The 20,853-nt window shown below is 46.7% G+C and overlaps 2 long non-coding RNA genes across 2 annotated transcripts in view; one reads left to right on the plus strand and one right to left on the minus strand.

The window, feature by feature from the left end:
- The window catches only part of LOC136628082 (uncharacterized), a 407,320-nt gene that overhangs the window by 182,391 nt on the left and 204,076 nt on the right, over nucleotides 1–20,853 (plus strand). The gene's annotated exons all lie outside the window — the stretch shown is intronic.
- The window catches only part of LOC136628087 (uncharacterized), a 90,457-nt gene that overhangs the window by 3,683 nt on the left and 65,921 nt on the right, over nucleotides 1–20,853 (minus strand). The gene's annotated exons all lie outside the window — the stretch shown is intronic.

The raw sequence follows: 20,853 nt of genomic DNA on the forward strand, positions 1-20,853 counted from the left end.
CTATAGATAAGGGTCGTAGTGTAAATACTTGACCCAAGCGTATTCGAATTTCCCTTTTTAGTATGCTGATTCTCGTATTTAATTGCTCGACGCGTTTCACCACTTCAATTCTCGTGGATCATCAGGAGCATTATAAATCGGGATTGAGTAGAGACAGTATAGATGATATCATGAGGTCACCAATAGACCAATTGATAAAGAAACGAATATCTTAATTTTTGGAGGGCCTGTTCATGCAGCAGGTTTCTCAAAGGATCGGGTCTAGCCTGGGTAGAAAGTTCGATACTCAAATTTCTCTTATTGACAAAAGCAATAATTTGAGATTTGCCAGAGATAGCGTATCCTAATGACCCAAATCAGCCTTGAATGCGAATGTCTGGCGTGGGGTGTTCAGGACTGATACGGGAATGTTCAAGCTGCTACTACTCACAGAAACATACCATAGGGATGCAGTATTATGCTGTGAGTAAAGTAGTATTGGAGCAATCCGTCTCTGTCCAGAGATAGGATAGCCGGTTCGTCCTATGCAATATGCATACTGGGACGCTATGCCGGTATCGCAAGGGTTTTTGTGCCTGTGCTTATTCAGGACACATATCCCCAGGTGAGGAAAAGGAGAGAAGCACTAGCCCCCTGCTTCTCTATAGAGAACACCCCGTTCACCAATCTGCTGCTTCTTTGGCTATCACATAAACAGACTAGTGGTTTACTAGCCCGTTACATGTAGGAGCTTATCTAACAGAACCCGCCCGAGTTTCTTTTCCCAGAGTGTCAGAATTGACAGAAGAAAAGGATGGATACAAGATGAAAATAACAAAAGTTGGTGTCCATAGCCCAGATGGTAGGCTAGGGAATGAGCTCTGGATGCAAGGTGCTTGCCTTATATAGTGCAGTGCCCTCCTTCAAGAGGGTGTGATCAATTTGTCCACCTATCAAGATAGACTACGCCCCCTTGTGTACACATCATGTGGATGGGAAGGGCTCATTTGTTATTATTAGACTCCATGTAAACCCAGCACTGGATCGGGAGTCCTCAATGGTTACTGGAGTGTGGGTCCTCTGATGTTGTGGAAACGATCGTCCCTCAGGGCTCCTCTCCACTGGCGACGGCGATAATCGCTGCGAGAAAATCGCAATGCCAAGATCGCATCGCCGCAAAACCGCAAGTTTGCGATTGCGCTGCGATGCGACGCGACATCCGCCCTGCCATTACGCTGTGTGTGCGAGAGAAAAACGCAAAACGCTGAAACAATCCCCCTGCTGCGATTTTTAATCCTCGCATCGCAGCCTGCCCCCAAACATCGCCAATGGAAAGGCTGTCACAGAACCACACGTGCAGGACCTTCCCCCGAGAGCCCGCACTCTCGCATCGCACTGAAAACGCACAACTATGTCGCCAGTGGGAAGGAGCCCCCAGTGTGACGATCGGCGCAGGCTATGCCTCTACTGATGTGGTCTATAGGAAAGATCAGAGGGGGCCCGTTATTTTGTCCCCGCCTCCTCGGTATTTGCTGGCCAGTCCGAGTCCGGCTTAACGTCAGGGGGTGTGTACTCCCGTGACGTGTGTCGTGGTGCCATGACAACCTGAGCGACGCTGGATCCAACCTCCCTCCGTAACATCAGGCATGTGTATTGCGCAGTGTAGCGGACACAGGGCCGGACTGGGTCTGTTATTATCAGTCGCGGCGCTCGTATAGGTCCGTGCACTCAGGTGGGCCGTGGATCGCGTCCTACATACCGCCCCCCGACGCACAGCGCTGCAGAGACGTGGGGGGACGTCATGACGCGCGGCGTCTCGTGGGACGCATCTGCGTCTCATAGCAGCGAGACCTCACGTCCTGGTGACGTGACGTCACGATGTAACGCGTAGTGACGTCACCACGCGTGCCGCATCATCGGGACAAGCGGCTCAGTGTGGGGCCGTTTCTCAGGACTCTAATTGGCGTGCTGTCATAGCGTTATCGATGGGGGGGTGTGGCCACCTACGGGCGCTCACGGTGAGATGCAAAGAATGCATCTGATCCGTGATGGATACCCCGAAAAGACCAAGAATAGTCGGACGGGTCCGTGAGGGATAATAGGATCAGTATGTTCAGGGCGAGTGATGGACTTCACAATATTCACTATATTATCTAGAGTTTGAAGTGTGTAAATAAAGATGTTTGTCAACAAGGTTTTTTCTTTTTATTGCAGATGCTCCATGGGAAAAGACCCCGTGTTGGGTGTTGTTTGTATTTAATAGGTCCTCTTTGATAATACAGTAATAGATATTACAGGATTCATTTAGTTAGTTTTATATTTGTGACCCAGAAATTTAAGGTAAGTATAATACGATCTTGATCTAAAACATAAAGATAGCGGCGGATAATATGGTAAAACCGTAAGATTTGGTAAGGGTGAATGATGGACCATCACTTGTGGTCTTATTTATAGTGTCGCATGACGACCATGGATGGAGGTTGATTCAGAATTATAGTTTTTAGGCCCAAAAACAGAAAAGGTGCTAGAAGGTTATCTGTTAGATGAAGCAATTAAATGACAGAATTTCATTTAGGCCAACTGGTTGTGTGGTTCCGCACCGGAAAATCCAATTGGCCTCTTTACGAAGTAGCAGGCTGTCAGGGTTGCCGCCTCTACCATCCGATCTAATTGCTTCAATCCCTTGGAAAGCCAAGCATTCAGCATTTCCATTATGGTGTTCCCACACATGGGTTGCTACGGAGGTGATCTCTTTCCTCCCTATATTGCCAATATGACCCAGTATTCTCCGTCGCAGTTGTTGACGCGTTTTTCCGATATACTGTTTTTTACAGCTGCATGTGATCAAATATACTACATTGGTTGACAGGCAATTGATGAAATCACGTATTTCATACTGTTTGCCTGTAGCATTCGCGGTAAAGGAGTTGCCTTTCAGAATATATTTGCATGCCAGACATTTGGAACATTTAAAGGTCCCATTTGGGATTGAGCGTGTGAGCCAGTTCTTACAAGAGGTGGTTGGTTTCAGATGACTTTTCACCACGTGGTCGCGAATATTCCGGCCACGTCTATAGGTGATTTTAGGGAGATCGGAGATATGCTGTTTGATATCATCATCTTTCTGAAGAATTTCCCAATTGGACTTAAGGATGTTGAAAATTTCCTGGTGTCCAGTGTCGTAGGTGCCAATAATTCTAATTACGTTTTTGTTATCTGGTCGCTGTTTTGGGATAAGGAGAGAACTCCTGTTGCAAATGCGGGCATGTTGTTCAGCTGTGTTTAGAATTTCAATAGGGTATTTACGTTGTCGAAACCTATTGTGGAGTTTGTCACATTCCTTGTTGAAGCAGTTGTCGTTGGAACAGTTGCGTCTTACCCTTAGGAACTGGCCTTTAGGGATGCCTCGTCGTAGGGGGAAAGGGTGGTAACTGTCCCAGGCTAAGAGGCTATTGGTAGAGGTTTCTTTACGATATAAATCGCTCGTGAGTTTGCCATCTGCTTCGATTTTGATAATGATATCCAGAAATGTCATCGTATTCTCGTCTATTGCAGCTGTAAATCGTAAGTTTAGATTGTTATCATTGAGCCACATTACAAACTCTTCGAAAAGCCGTTTAGTGCCGCTCCACAGTATTAAGATGTCATCAATATATCTAATCCATGTGAGGATATGTGTGGACCATGGCATGTCGCTGGAAAAGACGATTTTCTCTTCCCACCAGCCCAGGAGCAAATTTGCGTAGGTGGGGGCACAAGAGGTCCCCATCGCGGTGCCCCTGAGCTGGTGGAAAAATTTCCGGTTGAAGAGGAAGTAGTTGTGTGTTAAGATGAAGCTCAATAGTTCCAATATGAACTCACTATGCTGTTGTAAATGTCGGCCTCTTTGAGTTAGGAAATGTGAGGTGGCTTTTAGTCCTATGTTATGCGGGATCGAGCTGTACAGGGCTTCAACGTCGAGGCTCGCTATCATTGTCTCCGGACCCACCACTATTCCCTCAATTTGACGCAGGACATCCATTGTGTCCTGCGCAAATGACGGAAGCGATGACACAAATGGTCTCAGGACCTTGTCTAGATACTTGCTGGCATTCTGTGTTAGGTTATCAATGCCAGAAACAATAGGGCGTCCTTTTAGGGGGTTCGTCCCCTTGTGTATCTTTGGCAAGGTGTAGAAGGTGGCCAGTCTAGGTGTGTCTACAGTCATGAATTTCAGCTCGTGTTCATTGATGAGTCTCGATTCTTTGGCGGTCATGAGAATTTGGTCTAATACTTGTTTGAATTTGTCTGTGGGGTCCTCCTCCAAAACAGCATATGTGGTTACATCATCAAGAATGTCGGTGCACATTTTGATGTAGCTGTCTCTGTCTAATATAACCACATTGCCGCCTTTATCAGACGGTTTAATAATGATGTCCTCGTTCTTTTCTAGAGCCTTCAGGGCCTTCTTTTCGTTTATGCTCATGTTATAATTTTTGATATTGGAGGTTTGAATCTTTTTTATATCCCTTAGGACCAAATTCTCAAAGATATCCAATTCTGGACAACTCATTGCAGGGGGATGGGATCTATTTGTTGGCCTGCAATCAGTGTATGTAATTGGTCCAGATGAGTCTTCCTCCAAACTTTGGAGGTCCCTAATTGCGGGAATATCAGAGACTGGTACACCTAGTTCGTTGGCCAATTTGCGATCCTGGATCGCATGATATTTCCTCCATCTGAGCTTTCTCATGAAGAGGGAGATGTCCTTTGTCCAGACGAACGGCTCATAGCGGGTCGTCGGGACAAAGGACAGCCCCCTCTCCAAGACCCGGATTTCGTGATGGGTAAGTTGGTGTTTAGATATATTGATGACCTGCATTTTATCGTTGTCGGGTTCGTCTGGACTGTCCGACAACGATAAAATGCAGGTCATCAATATATCTAAACACCAACTTACCCATCACGAAATCCGGGTCTTGGAGAGGGGGCTGTCCTTTGTCCCGACGACCCGCTATGAGCCGTTCGTCTGGACAAAGGACATCTCCCTCTTCATGAGAAAGCTCAGATGGAGGAAATATCATGCGATCCAGGATCGCAAATTGGCCAACGAACTAGGTGTACCAGTCTCTGATATTCCCGCAATTAGGGACCTCCAAAGTTTGGAGGAAGACTCATCTGGACCAATTACATACACTGATTGCAGGCCAACAAATAGATCCCATCCCCCTGCAATGAGTTGTCCAGAATTGGATATCTTTGAGAATTTGGTCCTAAGGGATATAAAAAAGATTCAAACCTCCAATATCAAAAATTATAACATGAGCATAAACGAAAAGAAGGCCCTGAAGGCTCTAGAAAAGAACGAGGACATCATTATTAAACCGTCTGATAAAGGCGGCAATGTGGTTATATTAGACAGAGACAGCTACATCAAAATGTGCACCGACATTCTTGATGATGTAACCACATATGCTGTTTTGGAGGAGGACCCCACAGACAAATTCAAACAAGTATTAGACCAAATTCTCATGACCGCCAAAGAATCGAGACTCATCAATGAACACGAGCTGAAATTCATGACTGTAGACACACCTAGACTGGCCACCTTCTACACCTTGCCAAAGATACACAAGGGGACGAACCCCCTAAAAGGACGCCCTATTGTTTCTGGCATTGATAACCTAACACAGAATGCCAGCAAGTATCTAGACAAGGTCCTGAGACCATTTGTGTCATCGCTTCCGTCATTTGCGCAGGACACAATGGATGTCCTGCGTCAAATTGAGGGAATAGTGGTGGGTCCGGAGACAATGATAGCGAGCCTCGACGTTGAAGCCCTGTACAGCTCGATCCCGCATAACATAGGACTAAAAGCCACCTCACATTTCCTAACTCAAAGAGGCCGACATTTACAACAGCATAGTGAGTTCATATTGGAACTATTGAGCTTCATCTTAACACACAACTACTTCCTCTTCAACCGGAAATTTTTCCACCAGCTCAGGGGCACCGCGATGGGGACCTCTTGTGCCCCCACCTACGCAAATTTGCTCCTGGGCTGGTGGGAAGAGAAAATCGTCTTTTCCAGCGACATGCCATGGTCCACACATATCCTCACATGGATTAGATATATTGATGACATCTTAATACTGTGGAGCGGCACTAAACGGCTTTTCGAAGAGTTTGTAATGTGGCTCAATGATAACAATCTAAACTTACGATTTACAGCTGCAATAGACGAGAATACGATGACATTTCTGGATATCATTATCAAAATCGAAGCAGATGGCAAACTCACGAGCGATTTATATCGTAAAGAAACCTCTACCAATAGCCTCTTAGCCTGGGACAGTTACCACCCTTTCCCCCTACGACGAGGCATCCCTAAAGGCCAGTTCCTAAGGGTAAGACGCAACTGTTCCAACGACAACTGCTTCAACAAGGAATGTGACAAACTCCACAATAGGTTTCGACAACGTAAATACCCTATTGAAATTCTAAACACAGCTGAACAACATGCCCGCATTTGCAACAGGAGTTCTCTCCTTATCCCAAAACAGCGACCAGATAACAAAAACGTAATTAGAATTATTGGCACCTACGACACTGGACACCAGGAAATTTTCAACATCCTTAAGTCCAATTGGGAAATTCTTCAGAAAGATGATGATATCAAACAGCATATCTCCGATCTCCCTAAAATCACCTATAGACGTGGCCGGAATATTCGCGACCACGTGGTGAAAAGTCATCTGAAACCAACCACCTCTTGTAAGAACTGGCTCACACGCTCAATCCCAAATGGGACCTTTAAATGTTCCAAATGTCTGGCATGCAAATATATTCTGAAAGGCAACTCCTTTACCGCGAATGCTACAGGCAAACAGTATGAAATACGTGATTTCATCAATTGCCTGTCAACCAATGTAGTATATTTGATCACATGCAGCTGTAAAAAACAGTATATCGGAAAAACGCGTCAACAACTGCGACGGAGAATACTGGGTCATATTGGCAATATAGGGAGGAAAGAGATCACCTCCGTAGCAACCCATGTGTGGGAACACCATAATGGAAATGCTGAATGCTTGGCTTTCCAAGGGATTGAAGCAATTAGATCGGATGGTAGAGGCGGCAACCCTGACAGCCTGCTACTTCGTAAAGAGGCCAATTGGATTTTCCGGTGCGGAACCACACAACCAGTTGGCCTAAATGAAATTCTGTCATTTAATTGCTTCATCTAACAGATAACCTTCTAGCACCTTTTCTGTTTTTGGGCCTAAAAACTATAATTCTGAATCAACCTCCATCCATGGTCGTCATGCGACACTATAAATAAGACCACAAGTGATGGTCCATCATTCACCCTTACCAAATCTTACGGTTTTACCATATTATCCGCCGCTATCTTTATGTTTTAGATCAAGATCGTATTATACTTACCTTAAATTTCTGGGTCACAAATATAAAACTAACTAAATGAATCCTGTAATATCTATTACTGTATTATCAAAGAGGACCTATTAAATACAAACAACACCCAACACGGGGTCTTTTCCCATGGAGCATCTGCAATAAAAAGAAAAAACCTTGTTGACAAACATCTTTATTTACACACTTCAAACTCTAGATAATATAGTGAATATTGTGAAGTCCATCACTCGCCCTGAACATACTGATCCTATTATCCCTCACGGACCCGTCCGACTATTCTTGGTCTTTTCGGGGTATCCATCACGGATCAGATGCATTCTTTGCATCTCACCGTGAGCGCCCGTAGGTGGCCACACCCCCCCATCGATAACGCTATGACAGCACGCCAATTAGAGTCCTGAGAAACGGCCCCACACTGAGCCGCTTGTCCCGATGATGCGGCACGCGTGGTGACGTCACTACGCGTTACATCGTGACGTCACGTCACCAGGACGTGAGGTCTCGCTGCTATGAGACGCAGATGCGTCCCACGAGACGCCGCGCGTCATGACGTCCCCCCACGTCTCTGCAGCGCTGTGCGTCGGGGGGCGGTATGTAGGACGCGATCCACGGCCCACCTGAGTGCACGGACCTATACGAGCGCCGCGACTGATAATAACAGACCCAGTCCGGCCCTGTGTCCGCTACACTGCGCAATACACATGCCTGATGTTACGGAGGGAGGTTGGATCCAGCGTCGCTCAGGTTGTCATGGCACCACGACACACGTCACGGGAGTACACACCCCCTGACGTTAAGCCGGACTCGGACTGGCCAGCAAATACCGAGGAGGCGGGGACAAAATAACGGGCCCCCTCTGATCTTTCCTATAGACCACATCAGTAGAGGCATAGCCTGCGCCGATCGTCACACTGGGGGCTCCTTCCCACTGGCGACATAGTTGTGCGTTTTCAGTGCGATGCGAGAGTGCGGGCTCTCGGGGGAAGGTCCTGCACGTGTGGTTCTGTGACAGCCTTTCCATTGGCGATGTTTGGGGGCAGGCTGCGATGCGAGGATTAAAAATCGCAGCAGGGGGATTGTTTCAGCGTTTTGCGTTTTTCTCTCGCACACACAGCGTAATGGCAGGGCGGATGTCGCGTCGCATCGCAGCGCAATCGCAAACTTGCGGTTTTGCGGCGATGCGATGCGATCTTGGCATTGCGATTATCGCCGTCGCCAGTGGAGAGGAGCCCTGAGGGACGATCGTTTCCACAACATCAGAGGACCCACACTCCAGTAACCATTGAGGACTCCCGATCCAGTGCTGGGTTTACATGGAGTCTAATAATAACAAATGAGCCCTTCCCATCCACATGATGTGTACACAAGGGGGCGTAGTCTATCTTGATAGGTGGACAAATTGATCACACCCTCTTGAAGGAGGGCACTGCACTATATAAGGCAAGCACCCTGCATCCAGAGCTCATTCCCTAGCCTACCATCTGGGCTATGGACACCAACTTTTGTTATTTTCATCTTGTATCCATCCTTTTCTTCTGTCAATTCTGACACTCTGGGAAAAGAAACTCGGGCGGGTTCTGTTAGATAAGCTCCTACATGTAACGGGCTAGTAAACCACTAGTCTGTTTATGTGATAGCCAAAGAAGCAGCAGATTGGTGAACGGGGTGTTCTCTATAGAGAAGCAGGGGGCTAGTGCTTCTCTCCTTTTCCTCACCTGGGGATATGTGTCCTGAATAAGCACAGGCACAAAAACCCTTGCGATACCGGCATAGCGTCCCAGTATGCATATTGCATAGGACGAACCGGCTATCCTATCTCTGGACAGAGACGGATTGCTCCAATACTACTTTACTCACAGCATAATACTGCATCCCTATGGTATGTTTCTGTGAGTAGTAGCAGCTTGAACATTCCCGTATCAGTCCTGAACACCCCACGCCAGACATTCGCATTCAAGGCTGATTTGGGTCATTAGGATATGCTATCTCTGGCAAATCTCAAATTATTGCTTTTGTCAATAAGAGAAATTTGAGTATCGAACTTTCTACCCAGGCTAGACCCGATCCTTTGAGAAACCTGCTGCATGAACAGGCCCTCCAAAAATTAAGATATTCGTTTCTTTATCAATTGGTCTATTGGTGACCTCATGATATCATCTATACTGTCTCTACTCAATCCCGATTTATAATGCTCCTGATGATCCACGAGAATTGAAGTGGTGAAACGCGTCGAGCAATTAAATACGAGAATCAGCATACTAAAAAGGGAAATTCGAATACGCTTGGGTCAAGTATTTACACTACGACCCTTATCTATAGAGGCGAGGCCGTCCTATACTAACCGGGAGACTCTCTCTGGAGGTTGGCATCATACATATCTAGCAACCTCGGGAGATGATCCCTACGGCCAAGGCCAATTCCGACTATCCATTTAGGAATTGGTCAGGTACCTCTACCCTCCTTTGAAAAAAAAGGGGGGGGGGGCAAAAAAGAATTGTGAAGAAACGAACGTTCAAATCACTAAAAATTGCATCCATCTACGGTGTGTGGGCTTTATAAATAAAAAAGACCAAAACAACTGGGGATAATCTTACAAACCCCAAGTACCAATATACCCCTGCTTCATACATTACCGGCTTTAAGCAGGACAAAAAAACTTCGTGGTCGCCGGTGACCAGATCACACAAACACCCACACACACAGCACAATTGGATGCCCATCTTTAGTGACGGTGTGGTTGGATGGTATTTACCACGCCCCTTACTTACTTTTTTTGTTTTTGTTGTTTTATGTGTTGTGCCCCTATATGTGCATTTTTAAAAAGTTCAAAATAAAAATTATATTTTTTAATCCAAGTCACCACTGTGAAAGTACTTTATATGGCTTGGTGGGAAGAATCTTATATTTTCTCTATATCTAATCCATTCATTGACAGCGTGGTGTGGTATGCCAGATACTTGGATGACATCATTATTATTTGGAGACAGGGATCTCTCCATTCCCATGATGTCACCATTTCTGGTGCCCACTCAGAATTATTAGAATTCCTGAGTTATGTCAATAAGAACAATTGCAACTTACAGTTTACCATCAACAGTGATCAGAACAAAATTAATTTCCTGGATCTCCTATTAGAGGTCAGTTGCTCTAGGGACAGTATCAATGCTTCAGTATACCGTAAACCCAGCAGTGGCAACACGATACTTAAAGCGACTAGTTGTCACCCCCGACATACAATTAATGCCATACCACTTACGGAATTCATTAGGGCAAAACGTATATGTACCAATACATCAAGTTATAATATATCAGCAAACCAAATCTGTACCCGCTTGGCGAATAGAAGTTATAACTCAGAAACTTTGAATAATGCTAGGGACAAGGTTAATAAAATGGACAGAAAGACATTATTATATAAGGATAAAGATTTATCTGATGGTATATCCAACAAAATTGTCTTCACTACACCATACAGTAGGGAATTCCCACAGATAAGAAAATTATTTTTCTCCTATCTTCCAATTTTAAAACAGGATGACGATTTAAAATCTATCTTAGACAAAGGCGTGTTATGTACCTCTCGCAGAAATCGTACTATTGGAGACAGGGTATCTAAGAATTTCATATGTCAGAAACCCAAAAACAATTGGATTAATATTAATGGATTTTTTAAATGTGCTGACCCACGTTGTGGTTGTTGTCAGTACACCCTTAATAAATCTAGGGAATTCAATAACCCCCAGAACAACAAAAAATACAAAATCAATAGCTTTATTAACTGTAAAACTAGTGGAATAATCTATATAATAGTATGCACCCTATGTAATTTACTTTATGTAGGATGCACCTCTAGGAGATTACATACTAGAATAGCAGAACACCTGAGGGACATCCAAAAAAAATCTATTAGGAAAATCAGGGGTTGCAAATCACTTCATTCTAAAACATGGTGGTGAAACAAAAAATTCTCATGTTTGGGTATAGACAGAGTTTGGAAAAATAGGAAACAAAAAGTAGAAATGAAGGATATTCTTCGCAGGGAAGCGTATTGGATTTTGGAACTAAATACTAGATTCCCATTTGGTATGAATTATAGAACGGATTTATTCTGTGTTTATTAACAAACAGTAAGGGGGGAGTATAGGTAAAAAAGAAAGAAGAAAATGTGTATATATATATATGTGTAATTTTTTTTTTTTTTGTCTTGTTTTTTTCTCTTGAAACTCTGGTGAATTTATATACCCTGCAATCGCTTTATGATTATGCGGAAACAGCTTGTGCAACTATATATTTGAAAAAAGAGATAAGAATGGGAGAGAAAAAGAAAAGATATAAAAAATTTTTTTTTTTTAAATTGGTTTTTTTTTTTTTTCTCTTTCTTTCTTTTTTTCCCCCCTTAGATTCTTTACCTATTTATCGCTATGTAAATGTATTGAAGTATTGTTTCCCAGATATCCACATGCATACTTGTTTCTCTATCTGTCTGTTTTGAATCCTCCTGCCACAAATCTCTGTATGCTGGTTGTAACATGTGTTGTAATTAGCTCTTGAACACACCCTCTATACCAGTGATGGCGAACCTTTTAGGGACCGAGTGCCCAAACTACAACCCAAAACCCACTTATGTATCGCAAAGTGCCAACATGTCAGGGGGCGGGGCTTATCACAATGTATGATTTTACCCCCGTCGTTATAAAAAGGACAAGGCTGTTTCAGAATAGACCGGGTGCAGATTCTGACTGCTTTTTGGATGCGGAAATACTGCAGAATGTCCTCAGCGGAGATTTCTGTGGAAAATTCTGCAGCGTTTCTGCATCTAAAAAGCAGTCAAAATCTGCACCCGGTCTATTCTGAAACAGCCCTGCCCATTTCTGCCGCATGTAAACATACCCCAGCGGTAATAGTGACATCCCACAGCAGTACTAATAGTGACACCCCCCCCCCATTAGTAATAAGAGTGACATACCCCAGCGGTCCCCCAGCAGTAATAATGCCCGCTCCCCCCCCAGCAGTCATAATACCCCCCCAGTGGTCCACCAGCAGTCACAATGCCACCCCCAGCTGTCCGCCAGCAATAATAATGCCCCCCTCTCCCCAAGCGGTTCCCCCAGCAGTCATAATGGCTCCCCCCCAGCGGTTCTCCTGGCAGTCTGCATGCCCCCCTTCCCCCACAGCGATTTTCTTGGCAGTCACCATGCCCCCCCTCCCCCCCAGTGATTCTCCCAGCAGTCATAATGCCTCCCCCCAACGATTCTCCCAGCAGTCATGCCTCCGCTCCCCCGCCAGCGATTCTCCCAGCAGTCAGAATGTCTCCCATCCCCCCCCAGCGATTCTCCCAGCAGTCAGAATGTCTCCCATCCCCCCCCCCAGCGATTCCCCCAGCAGTCAGAATGTCTCCCATCCCCCCCCCAGCGATTCCCCCAGCAGTCAGAATGTCTCCCATCCCCCCCCTCAGCGATTCCCCCAGCAGTCAGAATGTCTCCCATCCCCCCCCCAGCGATTCCCCCAGCAGTCAGAATGTCTCCCATCCCCCCTCAGCGATTCCCCCAGCAGTCAGAATGTCTCCCATCCCCCTCCCAGCGATTCTCCCAGCAGTCAGAATGTCTCCCATCCCCCCCCAACGATTCTCCCAGCAGTCAGAATGTCTCCCATCCCCCCCCAGCGATTCCCCCAGCAGTCAGAATGTCTCCCCCTCCCCCCCAGCGATTCTCCCAGCAGTCAGAATGTCTCCCCCCCCCAGCGATTCTCCCAGCAGTCAGAATGTCTCCCCCTCCCCCCCCCAGCGAGTCTCCCAGCAGTAAGAATGTCTCCCCCTCCCCCCCAGCGATTCTCCCAGCAGTAAGAATGTCTCCCCCTCCCCCCCAGCGATTCTCCCAGCAGTAAGAATGTCTCCCCCCCCCGCCTCTCCCAGCAGTAAGAATGTCTCCCCCCCCGCCTCTCCCAGCAGTAAGAATGTCTCCCCCCCCGCCTCTCCCAGCAGTAAGAATGTCTCCCCCCCCGCCTCTCCCAGCAGTAAGAATGTCTCCCCCCCCCGCCTCTCCCAGCAGTCAGAATACCTGCCCCCTGCCCCACATACTTACCCCTCCTCCTCGTAGGAGCGCCGCTCCTCTCCTGCTTGCTCTCAGGTGCACACTGAAAGCAGTGTGCTTCTGTTGGATGCCTTCTCCCCCTGCTCTTGCGGAACCAAAGTAGGAGACGTCGGGGGACGGGGGACGGGGGAGGAGGATCCTGGTGCACACCGGCATCAGCACAGATAGCAGCGCTGAGTGAATGTCAACAGGGGAGCCGCGGCCCCTGCAGGCATTCACTAAGGTGGTGAGCGGCCGATGGCGGCGCGTGCCAGCAGGTAGGGCTCTGCGTGCCGCCTCTGGCACGCGTGCCATAGGTTCGCCACCACTGCTCTATACCATCCCTCAACCATTTTTCTCCCTGACAAGCTAACATACACAGGTATCTCTCCTTTGATTTTAATTTGTATTTGGTCTATAAATGTCTTATGCACTCCATACCTCATAGCTGCTGACAAAGGCTTTTTGCCGAAAAGCGTTCAGCGTGTACCTGTGAGCTGTATGCTTTGTTTTATTCAATAAAGAAGAAAATTTTAGCGGTAGTAGCTCCCCTCCATCTCTATTTTCTGCTCACATAGTTCCGTTACACACTGCAATCTCCCTACCGCACTCCCGTGGACGTCCATTTAACCCAAACAGTTTGCACATACAGAAGACCACAGAAAATCATTACAGGCCTCTTACATTCTGCACATGTCGCCAAGGCGCCATTTTTACCCGGAACCCGAACGCTGCACTGCCCACCACGCTGTTAGCCACCAAAAACGTAGGTGGCTATGGGTGACGCTGACCCTCACCTGGCTTGGCTCGCCGGGCCTCACAGCTCCACTGCCGCACCCCCTTGCCGTTGTGGCGGTCGACCCATAGTACCGCCCAATCGTGACTGTAAACCTGAGCACTATCTCTATGCCGCCAACCGCAGCGTCTTTGCTCTTAGGGAGACGCGCGCATTTTCCTTATCACAACAGAACGCAAAATTTGCGCCGAAATCTTAGCTCCGCGTGCTGAAAACCCCGAAAGAGCCAACCGAAATTAACCGTTAGGAGATTGCCATTGGAAAAACAGTGGCTTTGTCACCTGCCTATCTGCTTATTCCACCAGCTCCTTAGCGTGCATCACTAAGCAAGCGCTGCGATTGACTGACACTGTAGCTTTACGGTTAGTGTAGCACCACCCGCAAGGCGATTCATTATGGGCATCTCAAAGCAGCCACAGGCCCGGGCCCGGGGTAACGGCTCCAAATTGGCATTAGAACACAGTGCGGCCGGTGGCGCTGCAGCTGAACCCCGGGGGCCTGAAAACTGAAAGCATTGTCGGAAGGGAGCTGATGACGGCTCATCTGTCAGAGGTGGTACAGCAGTGAACTGGAGCCTCCGTGCCCAACCGTATCCCATCTTCTATGAAAGCTGGAGCAACAGGGCACTAGAGAGTCCATGCCAGCCCGTATGACATCGTGCATCCAAGCAAAAGGTGGCCCTGCTTAGCACTAGAGCATCCATGCCCCCCCGGGATCACATCTCGTATCCAAGCTAAAGGCGGTGAAACAGGCTGCTGCAGCTACCTTCCCCTTCTCCCACCCCCGTATCACATCTTATACGAAAGCTGGAGTGTCCCAGCAGGGCACTAGGGATTCCATGCCCGCCCGTATCACATTCTGAATCCAAGCAAGAGGTGGCCCAACTTAGCACTACAGCATCCATGCCCCACCACACCGTAGCACATCTTGTATCCAAGCTAGAGGCGGTACAGCAGGGTACCAGAGCCTCCACGCCTGTCTATATGGCATCTCGTTTCCAAGCTAGACACTGGACCAGGATTATAGATGTAAACGGGCACGTAGTTACATTGTGAGCCTCGTGTGGCGCAGAGCATTAGGGCAGTGGTAGTGCTGCAATGCTAAGCTCTCGCTCACGACCTGAGATGTGCGGGTTCAATCCCCACGTACGTCAGGTAGCCGGCTCAGGGTCGACTCAGCCTTCTATCCTTCCGAGGTCGGTGCAATGAGTACCCACTGGGCCCACTGGGGGGTAAAGTGACAGCTAAAGGCATACCGCCATCCAGCTAGGTGGATTACTGCCCAGCGCGCTTTACTTTTACCTTAGTGGCCTAGGCTTCCTACCACACCCAACCCTCTGGGCTCTGTAATAAATGAACGGCTCATCTCACAGCCTTTTACTCCAATTAGAGAATAATTCAAAACCGACAAAACTCAAACCATCACCGCACAACATAGTTCCGTTACACACTGCAATCTCCCTACCGCACTCCCGTGGACGTCCATTTAACCCAAACAGTTTGCACATACAGAAGACCACAGAAAATCATTACAGGCCTCTTACATTCTGCACATGTCGCCAAGGCGCCATTTTTACCCGGAACCCGAACGCTGCACTGCCCACCACGCTGTTAGCCACCAAAAACGTAGGTGGCTATGGGTGACGCTGACCCTCACCTGGCTTGGCTCGCCGGGCCTCACAGCTCCACTGCCACACCCCCCTTGCCGTTGTGGCGGTCGACCCATAGAACCGCCCAATCGTGACTGTAAACCTGAGCACTATCTCTATGCCGCCAACCGCAGAGTCTTTGCCCTTAGGGAGACGCGCGCATTTTACTTATCACAACAGAACGCAAAATTCGTGCCGAAATATTAGCTCCGCGTGCTGAAAACCCCGAAAGAGCCAACCGAAATTAACCATTAGGAGATTGCCATTGGAAAAACAGTGGCTTTGTCACCTGCCTATCTGCTTATTCCACCAGCTCCTTAGCGTGCGTCACTAAGCAAGCGCTGCGATTGACTGACACTGTAGCTTTACGGTTAGTGTAGCACCACCCGCAAGGCGATTCATTATGGGCATCTCAAAGCAGCCATAGGCCCGGGCCCAGGGTAATGGCTCCAAATTGGCATTAGAACACAGTGCGGCCGGTGGCGCTGCAGCTGAACCCCAGGGGCCCGAAAACTGAAAGCATTGTCGGAAGGGAGCTGATGACGGCTCATCTGTCAGAGGTGCTACAGCAGTGAACTGGAGCCTCCGTGCCCAACCGTATCACATCTTCTATGAAAGCTGGAGCAACAGGGCACTAGAGAGTCCATGCCAGCCCGTATGACATCTTGCATCCAAGCAAAAGTTTGGCCCTGCTTAGCACTAGAGCATCCATGCCCCCCCCCCCCCCCCCCCCCGGTATCACATCTCGTATCCAAGCTAAAGGCGGTGAAACAGGCTGCTACAATCAAGGTAGAAATTTTAAAACTATTTTCAGTATATTATATAGTACATTCGATAATACTATTGAAAAATATAATTCTCCCCACAAAAAAAACAAGTCCTCAAACAGCTCTGGCAATGGAAAAATAAAAGAGTTTTTAAAAGTGGAGAGGAGAAACCAAAATTTAAAAAAGAAAAAATGGCCTTAAGGGGTTAATGCCCCACAGTTCTATGCTGTGGCTGGCGATAGGGGGGTATATGAAAGTCCCCTCAGATTGCCCATGTTTCAGACCACAAAGCCTATAGATCTATAATAGGGACTCTGTGGGACTCCATGTACTGCCATACATGCAGCATTGTCATGTGCATGAACCCGTTGTTAAGAAAATTGTAGATCAATGTATCAGTTAATTATTCTATATTGCATTGTAGAGCATGATACTAGTATGAGTAGTGAAAGGGTTAAATATAACCCTTCTTTAGGCCTCCATGTCTTCTCAGGAAAGATGAGAGTCTACTAGACCCCCCATGTATGCATATCTATAGACAGGAAACTATAGATTACAGGGGGTAGGTCTGTAAAGCATTACATGCATTCCTTTCTCCTGAATTCATAATGGTCTCATTGTATGTAATAGATACACCCTAGAAGGTGTAACTTATGTTAATCATTTTTTGTCTTAGCCAATTATAAATCTTATTCATCTTGAAGGTATATACTTTTTGCTGTGATGTCATTTAGGATATATATACTTTGTCCACCTCAGAATAAAGTAGAAATCATCTGATACAGCACAGGCTGGTGATGTGTTTCTCCTGGGCCCAGACTTCTGCACGGGATCTGGGATCGTCTTCTCTTTGATAAACACATAAATTCTCCTTACATTTTTGGTCCTTCGAGCCGGAATCACTCACTGCAGAGGGAGAGGACAGCCTGGCTGTGAAAAGGTGGGTCTGAAGTACTCTCCGATCATTAAAAGACCTCCGTCTTGCTTAGACGTAATTAGAGGCCAGTCGGGCATCCTGTCTGAAACAGTGACGTTTTTCCGAACTAGCCGGAGAATTTAGAAGCCTCCCAGATAACGTGTAGTAAGTATAACAATGGTTAAACTTCTCTTCTCTCTTCTTCTTCTTCTGTATACTTTAGTGTTAGTAGAATTTACAATGTGTATTGTAAATGAGAGGCAATCATAGACGAAGGGACAATAGCAGTAGTCTATGTGAAATGTGTAAGGTAAATGAGAAGTATAGACGAATGGGTTGCCAAAGGGGCAATAGCAGTAGTCTATGTGAGACCATAGCCATTGTGAGAAGGCTACAGGAAAGAATTAACTCCGTACGACACGTAAAAAGTGGTTAGATGACGTCATGGGACACAGGGGTGTCCAGGAACTTTACTTCTTATCTTTCTATTACTTTCTCTTTGATATTGTGTTATAGAGTAACTAAGAATATGAAGAGGGCGGCCGCCTACTAACATAATGTACTATTTGTATTGCTGTCTTATATTGCATGAAGCGAATGTGTGAGTGATTGAGATGAGTGGAATAAATAAATAAATTAAAAGTCCTAGTTGTAAAGAATTATGTGATAAAATACGGACAAAATCAACTAAAAGATCAGCAGAAATACGGATTATCCGCTGCTGAAGTCTGGTTAAAAGAAGCCCCAAACTGTCACGCCCGTATAAAAATAGACCCTCGACAGTTTGATGAACAATTTAGAGGGTTAATGAGAAGTTATAAATTGAATGGGGAAGAAATAGAGAGAGCAGCTAGAAGAATTCTAGGGCCAGATTGGAGTTCTGTAGAAGGCAATTGGAATGGGAGGGGAGGAGATGGTAGACCCCTTCCACATGATAATCAGGATTTAGTAGAGAGAACAAACAATTTAATTCAAAGATGTAGGAATAGGTGGGCTAGAAGGACGAATTGGGTGGAAATAAATAGATGTACTCAGAGAGATGATGAGGATGTAGATCAGTATTATCACAGACTGAAGGAAGTATTTAACATCTATAGCGGACTAGAGGCACCAGAGGGAAATCAGGAAGAGAGGGATGATCCTAACGCTGCATATAATCAGCAGTTAAAGAATGCGTTTGTAAGTGGACTTAAGAAATAGGAGGTTATATAACGAAGCATATGGTTACCCTTAGAACAGGATCATTGCAGGATGTTTTGGAGTATGCAAAACATGCGGAAAAATTTTACAAAGAGAAGGGAAAGAAGGGTGAGAGAGTGAGAGTTTTTATACAGGGGGAAGAATGTGCTGCAATGGTTCAGGAAAGTCAGAGAGGTCATTGGACAGCGAGAGGACGTGGAAGTAGAGGTAGAGGGAGAAGCAGAGGTCGGGTGCCGTTCAGGGACTCAATTGTGTGTTGGAATTGTGGGAAATCTGGTCATATTGCCCGAGGATGTCCAGAGAACGAATGTTCTCAGCCACCTTGGGGAAAAATGACTAGGAGGGGTCGATGTACAACACTTGGAGGATCTCATGGCAATCTCCACTGCCTGAGATAGATCTCCAGGTGAATGGGCGGATGATTACTTTCCTGGTGGGCTCAGGAGCGACCAGGGCATTAATACATCCCAATATGTAGCCAATGTAAAATGTATTAATAGTCATATCCTGGTAAGAGGGGTTAATGGCCGGACCCACAGGGAATCCCTCTCTGAACCAGTTATAACAGTCCTAGAGACAAATAAGCCTGTGAATGTCAGATTATGTAGTCTTGAATATGTCCAGTAAATGTGTTGAGATGAGATATTATGATAAAATTAGGTATACCTTCACCAGAGTACCTCAGGGCTGCTGTGAACCTCCAACAATTTTCTCCCAGGCTATGTCAGCACACTTAGCGCAGTTCCAGCCTCTTAGAGGTAGTCAGCTACTACTGTATGTTGGTAGCCAGCAGCAGACAGTGGAGAGAATTGTGGGGGGACACAGTCGCACTCTTGAGGTTTATTTATGAGCAAAGCCATAAAGTAAACATGTAGAAACTCCAATATTGTCAGCAAACAGTTAAATATTTGGGGTATAACCTGTCAGATGAAGGTAGGCAAGCAACTCTGGAGGTCCCAAAACTATGAGCAAATGATGTCCTCTTTGGGAATGACAATGTTACGTGTGCTGCTGGGATTTGTTGTTCTATTGTGTTTCCAGCAGCACAGTACTCACAGGGTTAATGATTGAGCTGGCTGGGTGTGGTGCTGTCTGCTAGCCAATCCCCTGGTCAGTCTATATGGCCCCTCAGGCGAGCAGTTATGAATGCTTGTCTGGTGAGGGTTGCAGTGTGATCTGGTTCATGTCCATTTGTACGTTTAAATTCTGTCAGTTTTGTGTTAGCTTGCTGTGTGTCCTGCTATCGGTGTCCTGTCCTGTTGCAGCGTGCGGTGTGAACGGTGTCCGGTTCTGCTGGACTCCTGGTTAGTGTAGGGACTAGCAGTATAACCAGGAGCCATGAAGTGGCCTGCTAGTTTCAACATATTGTACAACATGTCAACTAATACCTGGTATTTATATTCAGCTTCCAATCTGTTACTAGTGGTTGCATGTTGTATGCAGTGTATTCTGGGTCTGTCATGTGGCATGTGAATGCATCCTGTTCTGGTGTGTGACTCCTAGGATCAGCTAGGGCCCAGATCCGAAGACCGCTGGGCTGCCCTTATTAGGGCAATGTCCCCGCTTAGGTAGGGCCACTGTCATCCTCCCTTGTAGCACAGGGTCAGTTGCCTGAAACCGGTGTGAGTCCCGTGTGACCCTGGTGATACCCGTGTGCGTCCCCTTTGGTCATGATCATGTGGGTTCCGTGCTTTGCCTGCCCACACGATCGTAACAGACAAACTTCTACAGCTCCTGGATCTCAAATTCTGCATCTCTGACAGCGCTTCTTACCAGACTCATCTGTGATGAACTTCTGGCTGCAGTTGACCGGATCCAGTGAGATGGGCCTCTGAGGAAGCCTTTGTCAGGTTAAAACAGACTCTGGTGGGCACATCAGTCTGGGGGGCTGCTGAACTACAGCAAGCCCTTTGTGCTAACTGTTGACTCAGGAGAAGGATATATCACCTCTGTGTTAACTCAGGAACACGGTGGGAAGCAGACTAGATCCAGTGGCCGAGCGCTCCCAGCCTGTGTACAAGCGGTAGTCAGACCTTCTGCCACTATAGTGCTGTCCCCCCACA

This window comes from Eleutherodactylus coqui, chromosome 1 (assembly GCF_035609145.1).
Source record: "Eleutherodactylus coqui strain aEleCoq1 chromosome 1, aEleCoq1.hap1, whole genome shotgun sequence".
NCBI classification, from domain to species: Eukaryota; Metazoa; Chordata; class Amphibia; order Anura; family Eleutherodactylidae; genus Eleutherodactylus; species Eleutherodactylus coqui.